The sequence below is a fragment of the Hetaerina americana genome, unplaced genomic scaffold, assembly GCF_022747635.1.
Source record: "Hetaerina americana unplaced genomic scaffold, ioHetAmer1.1.p SCAF_58, whole genome shotgun sequence".
Taxonomy (NCBI): domain Eukaryota; kingdom Metazoa; phylum Arthropoda; class Insecta; order Odonata; family Calopterygidae; genus Hetaerina; species Hetaerina americana.
The window spans coordinates 282,584-295,181 of NW_027287183.1; positions in this window are offsets into that span (position 1 = coordinate 282,584).

Genomic DNA, 12,598 nt, shown 5'->3' on the forward strand with positions numbered 1-12,598 from the left:
CTTCCGCCTCGCCTTTCGCCTCCACGCGCCCCCTCGCGGGCACCTCCACCACCCCCTCGCATTCCTCAGCGCCCCTCCGAAACGAAGAAGCCCCCACGACGACTGCTCCCAACCCACGGCCACATTTCGCGGTTACCCCGATCGCTTAAACTGAGAATGCCGTTTCACATTTCGAGTTCCTAATGCAGTCTAGGTCAGTTACACGCGTGAAAAGCGAGATATAACAACTTTGCAAGTTCCTCTGATATTTTATTTTAAAAACGACCGGTTCCGTCGAATAGGCGACGCCATTAGGTACAATATACAGGACTATTTGACATTTATGTATATACAGGTATACCTGGATGTGGTGGTCCCCTACCTAGCACCACCACCATCAACCCCCAGCAGGGAGTCAACTCAACTGTTCGTGACTGCCGGTCTACACTTCATCTATACCCTCTCCCACTCCCCCCCTTCCTTGGTTGGTCACTATCCTCCCCCATTCCTTTCTCCAAAGTTATCTCACCCCCCCTCCCTTCACACCACACCTCCCATCCATCCAAAACCCCTCCCACCCATCCAAAACCCCTCCCACCAAACAGCCATGCATATGTATATATAAATGTCAAACAGCCCCTGTGTATTGTACCCGATGATGTCGACTAATCGACGAAACTGGTCGTTTCTAAAATAAAAAATCAGTGGCACTTACAAAGTTGTTATTTTTCACTTTTCATCATAATTTTCCATCACGTTGATGCAAAAAGCATAGAATTCATCAGTTACACACGTTTATTAATGGAAATTTGGCAATTTTCCACAAAATATAATTTAATGCGGCCGGTTTCAAGGTAATTACATCATCAACAGGTTCACCTGAAGATGATGTAGCTACCTTGAAACCTTGTCGCATTAAATTTAATTTTGTGAAAAATTGCCAATTTTTATTTAATCATGATAATCCACCATATCACTCCTGAAACGTCTCTTTTTAGTTACACCCGTCTTTCAATTTTTTATGCCTAAGCGCAGGCGACAAACAAATAGTAGCTCGTATTGCGTGTCTTGATAAATGCTAAAATACAACAAGAATATGAAAGAAATGTATGATGGAAAGCGAAGGGTGGAACGATTTCATTGTTAGGGGAGGAGAATGAACAGCAATGGTGGGAGAGATGAGAAGGACAGAGCAGACGAAAAAACCGTTCTACCCGGAGGGAAGGTTATTACCCAGAGAAAACGCACCTCGAAGCTGGGTTTCATTATAAACATGCATGCATATGAAGCATGCTTATCCAGGAACTGAGAGGGGAGAATAATAGAAAGAGAAAAAGATTGGGAATTTGCTTCGGGAACACAGGGAAAGCATAAAGGTGCTGCAATCGAATGGACCAACCGAAGGACTATATAGAAATGTCTCTGCGACGATTGGGAGAAGGAAGGAGTCTCGAGGTATTCTTGGAAATAAAGAAATGAGAGGACCTCTCTAAGACACACGTCGAGATAGCCCACGGAGGGACGCAGTCGCAGTCGTGGGAGAGAGTGTCGCGCCCGGGAACGACGCGCAGAAGGGAGGAGGTCCCCTCCAGGTGGGACGATGACGCGCGAAATGAAACAGGACGGCCCTCTGAGAGACAACATGCGAAGGGAAGATGGAACCAGGCATCCCCTTAGTATTTCGAAGCCACTTATGTCTAATCTGAAATAGAGAATCTGGAAAAAGTATGTCAACAATCCAGATTCACAGCGATTAAGAATATTAATAGCAGTGATGTAAATTATCCAAAACATTATAAGAATGACTAAGAATTGGCAATGTTTCACTTCATTCCTTTGTGGCACATATTTATGATATGAGTTTTCTTATTCGAGTAGTTACTCACAGTTTCTTCCGTGAAAATATTGCAGAGAAATTTCAGTAAGAAGGTACCAACACTTCCGGAGACCGAGTGGTCACTAGGGTAGGCTAAGAAAAGAAATAATTGAGATGTTTGCAGAGTTGGTTACCTTTCTCATTTCCGAGCACAAAACATTCCTTCCAAACGCTCAGTGCACACCTACGTCGTTCGTCGAGTTGTGCAAGGCACTCTTTGGTGATTGAAACTGATACTGAGTAGTAAATAAAATTGACTTTTGCTTTAAATTACCACATTAAATCTTCGTATAAATTCATAACGTAGTTTATTAATAAATTATTTGATAATTATTATGATTGATTTATCAGATTTTACAATATACCTTACAGGATCCATCGCATATCGAGTTTGTGAATATGCCGAAGATCGTCTTCTACCACAAACTGAAACATGTTTTAATGAAGTTCTAGTTTCGAAAATAGGCTCAATCGATTACTAAAATAAGGATAATATAATTGATTCCCAATTCATCGATGCAATCGGATGCGACCTTCTTGGTAAATCCCAACGCATAGTGTATTTTTACAATGTGATCATTGAAAGGAGGGACAGTGAAATTTAAAACAAAATTAAACAGATAAATGGCACGTAATTTCATACGCAAACATAAGTGTCATCATCGAAACCTTATTCCTCACAGAGACGCAAGACGAAATATTATAGCGCAACATTAGTTACACAAAAAGGATCTATTTATTTTTAAGAAATTTTTTCGAGGCACTTCATAATATTCTTCATATTCATGATTGGATGCTTGTCGGTGTGTTGTGGTAGTTAAATGACAGATTCAAGGGCCGTTGAAATCAACCCTTAAATCTGTTATTTTTTGTGTTTTCTCCATATCTGCGACTGCAGCATGTAATGAAGAGCGATAAGATACATGTACTCATAAAATTAACTATTTTTTTAATTAATATAAATTACTCTAACAGTCGATTGCCCGCGCTGGGACACATAACATCCAATCGCAAAATTTCATGACAAAAATCTTGAATAGATATCGATAACTAAATCATTACTCATGATTAGTTCATCACTATACACACATTCGCGCATGTATTTATATCAAAGTCTGACAGAAAATGTCTCAATACCAATCGTGAAAATGAGGAGCCAAATATTTAAATACTACCAGTGTATCTATGTGTTTGCGTATATGTGTGTGTATATATATATATATATATATATATATATATATATATATAAAAACACAGATGTAGATTTTTATAATCACGACGGCGGACAAAGGGTCATCCGTTGTCGTGCTAAACAAAGTAGACTATAACGCCGAGGCATTGCGCCAATTAAATGACATTTCCTGCTATGCCCCCCTGCCCCAAGACCCAAACCCTTCTTATCAAAAGGATATTCTCTCTTTTCTTTCCAATTTCGGTCCCAAAGAAGGTCTCTCCCCCACAGACATATCCATTCTTTCACCACCTAATCCTAAGACTCCCCATTTCTATTTGCTACCCAAAATACACAAAACCAATAACCCCGGACGCCCTATTGTCTCCAGCATCAACTCACCCACAGAACGAATCTCCGCATTAATAGACCACCACCTTCAACCGATAGCCACTTCACTCCCTTCTTACATTAAAGACTCGCACCACTTTCTGGAACGTCTACACTCAATCCCAATTCCGCACAACACAACCATTCTCATGGCCACGATAGACGTCACATCTCTGTACACCTCCATTCCCCACAAAGAAGGCTTAGAAGCCCTGAAACATTACCTCTCCCTACGATCCACACCACACACCCCATCCACAGATTTCCTCCTCGAATTAAGCCAAATCGTTCTTACCAAAAATGCTTTTCAATTCAATGACAAAATATATTTACAAATAAAAGGCACTGCAATGGGCACGCGTATGGCTCCTGCATACGCCAATCTTTTTATGGGTAAACTAGAACACGACTTTCTGCAACAACAAACCCTAAAACCACTTTTCTGGGCCCGCTATATCGATGATATTTTCCTCCTTTGGTCCCACGGACGCGAAACTTTATCCTCTTTCATTTCCTCTCTCAACTCCTCCTCCTCAGTATCATTCACTTCTTCTATATCCGACTCGAATATTACCTTCCTAGATATCGATATTCACCTCCAAAACAATACGTTTCACACTTCAGTCCACATTAAACCAACCAATAAGCAACAATATCTTCATTTCGACAGCTGCCATCCTCCTCACACAAAGCGCTCCATCCCATTCTCACTCTCTATCCGTGGCTTCCGTCTCTGCAATAACACCCCCTCCCAACAGAAATACTTGGACCAGCTGCATGAATCCCTCAGAAAATGTGGGTACCCCGAAAAACTGCTAAACAGTAAAATCCTCAAACCGTCAACACAATACACTCCCCTCCCCAAACCAAACCGCCCAAAATGCCCTAATCTTATCACCACTTTCTTCCCCGGAACACACAAAATTAAACATCTAATCCGTGACCTCTTCCCAATTATCAATAACACTCAGTCCACATCACTTTTGTTCCCACACTGTCCCTCTGTTTCATTTAAACGCCCGTCGAACCTGCGAGGCATCTTTAAGTCCACAAATCCAACTTCAAGCACCCCCGTCTCTCCCCCGCCCCTATCCGCACCAGGCAACCGCCCACGCTGCAAATGCTGTCATCTTTTAAGACCCTCCCCCTCACTCAGTACCAACTCCCAACCACTCGCCACCTGTACCTCAAAAAATATTATATATCGCCTCTCCTGTAACTTCTGCCCTGCCTTCTACGTGGGCGAATGCACGACCGCACTTTCCCTCCGCATGAATAACCACCGATATTCCACCAAATCTCCCACCTTTCTTAATTACCCCATCCCTACTCATACCGCTTCCCACAACCAATCTTTTGACGACTGCTTCTCTGTTTCGGTTATTGAAATCCTTCCCAAATCTGCGAGTATAATAGAAGTGAGAACCCGCGAGATGGCGCATATCTGGGTGGCCCAATCATTCAAACCGCCCGGGCTGAACCAAGCCCACTGAATGCATCAATTGGCTGCCTACATATCCCCCCCACCCCCTTGTTCATTTCCTATTGGTCCCTTTACCTCTCCTTCCCCCACCTCTCCCCCGCACATCCTCTCCGCTCTTCCCCGAGAACGCCATTCTGAAGACGACAGCCGTGCTGTCGAAACGTAAATAACAAATTGTGAGTGTCCTTTCTTTGTGTCTCTATATTCTAAAAATCTACATCTGTGTTTTTTTATATATATATATATATATATATATATATATATATATATATATACTATATATCTATCTATCTATCTATATATATATATATATATTATATATATATATATATATATATATATATATATATGCATATGTCTATATATAAGGTATATTCTGACAAACATTTTTTTTTCTTTACCGCGAACCACCACATTTTCGAAAGAAGCCGCCAAAAATAAACACGCGGTTATAGCTCTCCGCATCGCTCATGCAGGTACACACACATATTCCGTCTTCATAGTTCATCTCTCTCCCGCTCCCATCCCATCTCCCCACTTCCGCCTCCTGCCCTCCTTTCATCTTCTCCCCATATTCCTTTCGTTCCCTAGTCGTTTTCCCCATCCCCTCCCCCACTCCCTTCCCTCCAACTCACCCCCTCCCCGGCCCCTCCTCTCTATTCCTCCCTCCCACCCCCTCAAGGAAGCTCGCCATCCATTCCACAACTGCTCGCCCCCCCCACCCCCGCCCTCCATCATTTTTAATGACCGAAAACCACCTAGGTATTCCCGGGAATACTTTTTTATTCAAGAGAAAAGACGAGAGAGGGAGAAAGAAAGAAAGAGAGAGAGAGAGAGGCTCCCTGAACTGAATAAGTAGAAAAATCTTCTTAAAGACCACGGTGGTGAGGAGGGGTTGGGGTGTGGGGGAGGTTGTGGGGTGGATGGGGCGGGGGAGGGAGGAGAGGATTTAGAAGAGCGGAGGGGGTCTGACGTCGTCTGAGGAGAGGGGAGTGGACCGGGGGGGGGGCGAGGCCACACACACACCCCATCCCCCGCGTACTCACGGGCGGACGAACTCGTAAAACTTTGAGGACTGCTGTGGTAAGGGAGGGAGTCGACGAGTGCGTGCGTGTGTTTGCGCGTGGGTTGATCGGCGGGGGGGGGGGGTTGTAGAGAAGTGCGGTTTGTCCGAGGAGGCGGGGGGCGGCTAGGGTGTAGTGGGTAAGGGGGGGTGTGGAGATGGAGGGGGGTGGGGAATGCATAAAGATTCGCTTCGCCTTTTCCCCAACCCCACAGCAAAGGATAACATCCAATTAAAATTCGAACGGCAGTTTGATTTTTCTCGACCCCACCCTCCGTGCGCCCCACAGCTCGTTGTCCCCTCTCGCCACCACCTCCTACCCTCCCCCCAACCCCCGCTCTGCATTTCCAAGTTCATAGTCATAGAGAGAGAGAGAGAGAGAAAGGGGAGGGGCTGGGAGGGCGGAGGAAAATAAGACGAGGGTCGCGGGGGTTCCCTTCCCCCGGAGAGGACTTCCATTCGCGCGATATGCGTATAATTGTCCGCCATACATTCGTAATCGGATTCGGTAATCCCACACTCCTCGCTCATTTTCTTATTCTTCTCTCCTCCTCGTTGTTTCATTAGCATCGCCGATGGCGCAGGGGGAGGGTGGCTGAGGGGGTGGGCGGGGGGCAGCAGTCCCTCCCTTTTCTGAGACTCGGACGGGGAAGACGTGTCATGAATTTTTTTGCGGTGGGATGAAAAAAAGTGAAAATTAAGACGAGGGCCCTCCAAGGCGGAGGGCCATCCAAGGCGACGACCCCACGGACGACCCCGCCTTCGACGATCTTGTCACTGCACCAGCGGGGAACTCATTAATGTTGGCGTCGACCCTCGTGGAAAGAGAAAAGATCGAGAGGAATTGACATTTTTCATGCGATGTATTTGTACTGTTAGGATCCGCTTGGGGGGGGGATTCTCATCAAGCACAGTTTGGAGGATGACATAGAAACGTTTTTCCTTCTACTGTAGGAAATAGTACATTCTTATCATCATAATTGTTAAAACATGAAAATACCACTTAATACGTGCAATTCACGCATGTTTATAAGTAAGTTCTTCAGTTTGACGGTTTACTTTTCCGGTGTTATACGTAGTCAGATGCAAATTGTGTGGCTAATAATAGCATTTGCGACACGAAATCTCGCTCTGCGTCTTCTCCAATCGATGCCAATTCTCCAGGGTGTCTTGGAAAGTTCACCTCCCCGTGGCTGCATTAGGGGCTATTCGCGATACTGTAATCCCTAGAGTTGATCCAGTTAGCCTGTCGTTGGTCTTCGTTCAGTAAAATAGCTGCTACTCAAAAGCATAATGGTTTCCAGTTCAGTAATTCCTCATGATCTTCAACCGAAATATTCTTAGGAAAGACACGGGGTTGTAATCGATTTTTGAGTGCACAGCATCCAGCTGGTACCCACTGTGCATATATATATATATATATATATATATATATATATATATATATATATATATATTGAAGAAGACATTAACAGAGAATATATAAATTCAACACCTAGGTATTTATTAACACGACCCAGTTTTCGACACTCACCGTCTTTTTCAGGTTCTCAACCTCAAGTGGTGGTTGTAACATACTTATGTGAAGAGTGGAATTTATGGATCTTTCCTTCTAGACGGAGGTATCCTACGCGGTCAACCCCGTGACCATAAGTTGTCAACATAACATATCGGGGACATTTTGATTGTAATGAAGGATCTCAGGTTTTCCCGGCGTATGGTATTCAAGAAGTTCTCTCGGGTTTTCCACCGGGTCAGGTTGCAGTACACCGACGTTTCGAAGGCTGACTCTGCCATCGTCTTCAGGGTGAAGTCATTTCACCCTGAAGACGATGGCAGAGTCAGCCTTCGAAACGTCGGTGTACTGCAACCTGTCCCGGTAGAAAACCCGAGAGAACTTCTTGAATTTTGATTGTAGTCCATTCTTAGAAAGCAGCAATTCGTTTGACTGACCCGGCGAGAAGAATAATTAACGCGGTTCGAATACTTTGGGCTAATGTGCGCTAGTGTTTACATCTACATACATATAGTACCCCGCAAGCCGCCGTGAGGGTGTGTGGCGGGGGGTGTTAGGTCACCACCTGTAAAAGAGAATAAAACCGCATGCAAAACCCATTAATTCATGCCAATGTACACCCACAAAGTCGTATATATTCATGCAAAAACCTTTATAACTTACAAGCATGCAAATACATATACTATCAACTAACATACTCATGCACCAGCGAATATACCTCATGTCTATGCAATTTTTAATCTTCTCTTGATTTGTGAATTAAATATCTTTAATATTTCTATAATGAATTTCGTTTCTCTTACTATTATAATTACTGGTTATCCTAGGAAAGAAGCAATATTTGTATCTATCTGTACAATTTACGACCACTAACAGTATAATTATTTTTAAAAATGTAGGCGGTGGTGAATAAATTGATAAAATTACTTCAACTAGCCGTAGCTAAAATACAAAGATGCAAGAAGCATTTTATTACAAAATCAGTTCAAACGTTTCTTTCTGCTTTCGGCGTGATATTTAGGAAAAAACGCAAAGGCAAGTCAGCACTCTTGCAATTTTAATGAGACGCTTATTTCTGCCTAGTCATCATCACATGTGAAGTACTCTGAGGTCACTCGAAGATGATGTAAAGCCGTCACGATCTACGTCGTCGTCAACGAATTTCAAAAGTATGTAAGTTTATTAGGTTTTCATACTGGACCGCATGATGTCAAAGGTGCGCATTAATGAAAGTTTTTTTTTTATTTTTCAACCTGGAAAATCAAATGATTTATCCTTTTCCGTTTTAATGGACACTTCTATTCGGACTACATGTAAAACATTCTAGGCCATTCCGAGTTTTTTAATTATTAATTATTTTTCCATTATTTTCTCAATTTTTGCCCATAGCAATGACAAAATTTGAAACAAATTCAAACATCTTTTTAAATAGCACTTGAAAGGAAACTTAATACACAAGAATGAAATCAATGACAATCAATCAAAATGCTACTCCAAGTATGCGTTAACGATTGAATAATTTTGAATCAATGGCTTCGTACGTGGCCACAGGAAAAAAATTCATCATTACAAGTGAGGCAGACATTCGAAGAAAGTGGTCAAGTTTCGTTTAATGCCTGAAATCCGAAATAAGTTTCATTATTCGTATGGAATTTTTACAATATAATTGGTAAATTTTTATCAACGGTGAGTTTTTTTCCCATTTGCAAAAGTGGCAATGAAAGATTATCAAGAGTCCGGAAAAAAACGACGTGATTGAAGCAAGGAAGACCTTTAAAAAGGAGGCATTCACATTTTATTTAAAAAAAAGAAATTAAAGTGTTCTGGTTATCCGAAAGGCCTGGAGAGTGCGGTCCCAGCAATTAGAGTCGTCTATAGGAATCCCATAAGTCATCGCTTTTTATTTCATCCGCATAAATCCAGCGCGGGCCCTCCTAATCGCAAACGGCGCAATTCGTTTAAAATGGAGCTCTTTCCCACCCTCCCCCCCCCCCACCGATACCGCGGCCATAACTCTTAAATAATCCCGGAATTAGAAATATTTACCGTTTTTTGTCATAATCTCCATTAACTTTTTTTTTCCTTCGCTTCATAAGTAATCTGAGTAAACTAAGTTTTCCACTTAAGAACTTGGAGTTTTATAAAAGAAGATTAAGGCGGGGGAGGAGGTGTGGGGGGGATTGGTGGGGGGTTGGGCTCTGGGAATCGCGGAGAAGGCGAAATGAAAGGATGGCAAGGTATTCACTCACTTGAGCAGCCGTACTGCTTATTCTCATCGGTTTCACGGTCGAAGGGATCGGGAAAAAAGTAAGTGGAGGAGGATTCATTAATCTTAATCCTTGGAAAGCTTTGGCCCTCTTTGGCTGCTGCGCCTAATTGATGAGATCTCATTGCTTGCCTGTTTTGAGAAGTCTCTCGGATTTTTAAATACTCGTTTTTTTGTGGCGGGATTTTGGAAATGAGAACAAAAAAAAAACAAAATGGACTATAAATCAAGCACACAAAGACCTGGATGTTATCCGACGAGTGATATCCAGGGTAACGGGATTTAACTTCAATTACGTTCTCCCGAGAGAAAGTGCCTCTCTTTTCAGTCCACTTATTGACTGTGTAAAAAAAGACCATGAAAAGTTCTTTTAAAAACATGCCGTTGTATCGGAGGTGTGGTTTAGGAAAATAATCTCACGAATATAATTCAAAATGATATGAATAAAACATTCTTGCTCCGCCGTATCCACCATGGGCACTTGGCTTTTCACGCCCATGGCAGGAAATACAGCGCAGAATTATCATGTGCAAACATACCACGTGGGTAGGCTGAAAAGTAATGCACACATGCTTGTAGACCACAAACAACAACGAAGACCAAGATCGGACAAAAAGTACATTCAAGTACAATTCTTAAGTTCCAAAGTCACATATATTTATTTTTCAACATGGTCACCGTGAAGGCTAACACATTTCTCCCAACGTGTAAACAAGCCTTTTCATTCCGTCACCGAAAAACTCTTCCGACTTTACTCGAATCCAGGACTTGACAGCTGCCTTCACCTCATCGCCCGAGGTGTAATGATTAACCCTGAGGTGTCTCTTGAGTTGAGGAAATCAATAAAAATCGCAATGCACAAGATCGGGGGAATAAGGAAGGTTTTGTTCGTCCTCGTCTGTGAGACGGCGTGGTACCCATCGAGCACAGATTATACGGTATCCCAATTGTTCAATGATGAAGCCGACACGTTCCTTGGATATTCCAATATTTTCACTAGTTGAAGAGTGCTATTATTTGGTCATTGTAAATTTTCTAATTCCAACAAATCACACCTGCACAACTCCAAAACTTAAAATGATGAATATGTGCAATATACGTGATTCAAAAATGAAAAGGCAAAGTTGTATTAGACACTTAACCTTATATTCTACTATTTGCCATTACCAACAGGGATATTAAAAATGGATGCATATATATATATATATATATATATATATATATATATATATATATATATATATATATATATATATATATATATATATGCTTTCGTAGACGTAACACGGAAGTGCCGAATAGTACAATGCACAGTAACACACAATATAGAAACACAAAAAAAGAAGAACACTCACACGTTATTTCTTGATATTTCGACGGAAACAATCCGTCTTCATCTTTATTTCTGCATTCGGCATTACTTCTATAATATTATATATATTCTTCTATATTCTTCATTCGGCATTATTTCGGCATTACTTCTATATCTTCAGATGAAGACGGATTGTTTCCGTCGAAATATCAAGAAATAACGTGTGAGTGTTCTTCTTTTTTTGTGTTTCTATATTGTGTGTTACTGTGTATTATATATATATATATATATATAAAATATATATATATATATATAAAATATATATATATAATATATATATATATATATATATATATATATACATACACACCCAAACTCATTCAAACACAAAAAACCCGTCATATGGCGAACAATATTCATACAAATGGATCTATGTAGATATAAGGAAAAGGGATAGGAACACGTAAAAGACAAACATGGAAGAGGTGGGGAAGGTGGAATCGAGCAGATCACAAGTGTAAAAATATTTCCTTTACCAAGACTTGAATCATACTCGAATTAAGTTCTGCTCTGGAGAACTTACGTCCCACATTTCATTTTGATATACATATAATCAGGTGCCGAAAAGGATAAAGACGCTCATTAATCAATGTAGAGATGCCCTACAAGTTAACCCCACATCCTTTTATTTGATGTCGCATGAATCCCAGCGACAGTGGGAGGGGGGGCGGGGTTAAAATACCAGTTCAATCAATGATATTCCAATGATGAGATTTTGTACAAAATTGGTATTTGAATGCGCTATAATATAAGTGAATATTGGACGTGGCGTTCCAGGGGATAGAGCTCAGGGCGTGACGACACTACGCGCCCTCAAATTCAAACAAAATGTGATTTTTCGGCTGGTTCCACATCTCCCTGGGAAACCGCAGGCGGCACAGCGAAAGGAACTGACCTCCCAACACTCCAGTGAGGATTTCATAACACAGAATATTTAGTATTAGGAGAGCTCTACCTTCAACAAAATCAGCAAGAAAATTAAGTTTGAGCGCTGAGAGCATGACTCATATGCGACTCGCGATGGCTTAGAACAAAATTGAGCAATTGAGTTAGAAAAAAAGCTTTCATCAAAAATACAATTCCTTCGATAGTCGGAATTTGCAATATGCTAAGATTTCAGTGAATTCCCGAGCTTTTCTGTCGCGCTAACGACTCAGCTGTCTTTCCTCATCTACTCCCCTTTTCAATTCTTTTTCCATTCATTCGCATTTACAAATTCCAGAATTCTCCCTTTTCTCACTTGAATCCCTTGTTTTCAGGTGTCTGATACACCGGCTAATAGCACTTCAAAAGAACCTTGGGAAGGCTACTTAGGACTCCAAATCCATTATTAAGAAGCATGATTGTTCCGGGACAACTTGCAACACTGTTGCGATTGAGAGAGCAGTTGATATTCCCTGCCAAAATTTCACCTTCTTTTCGCCGAGGGAGATAATGAAAAAAAAAAGAAACGAGTGAAACTCTCCGAGTGCTCCCATTACT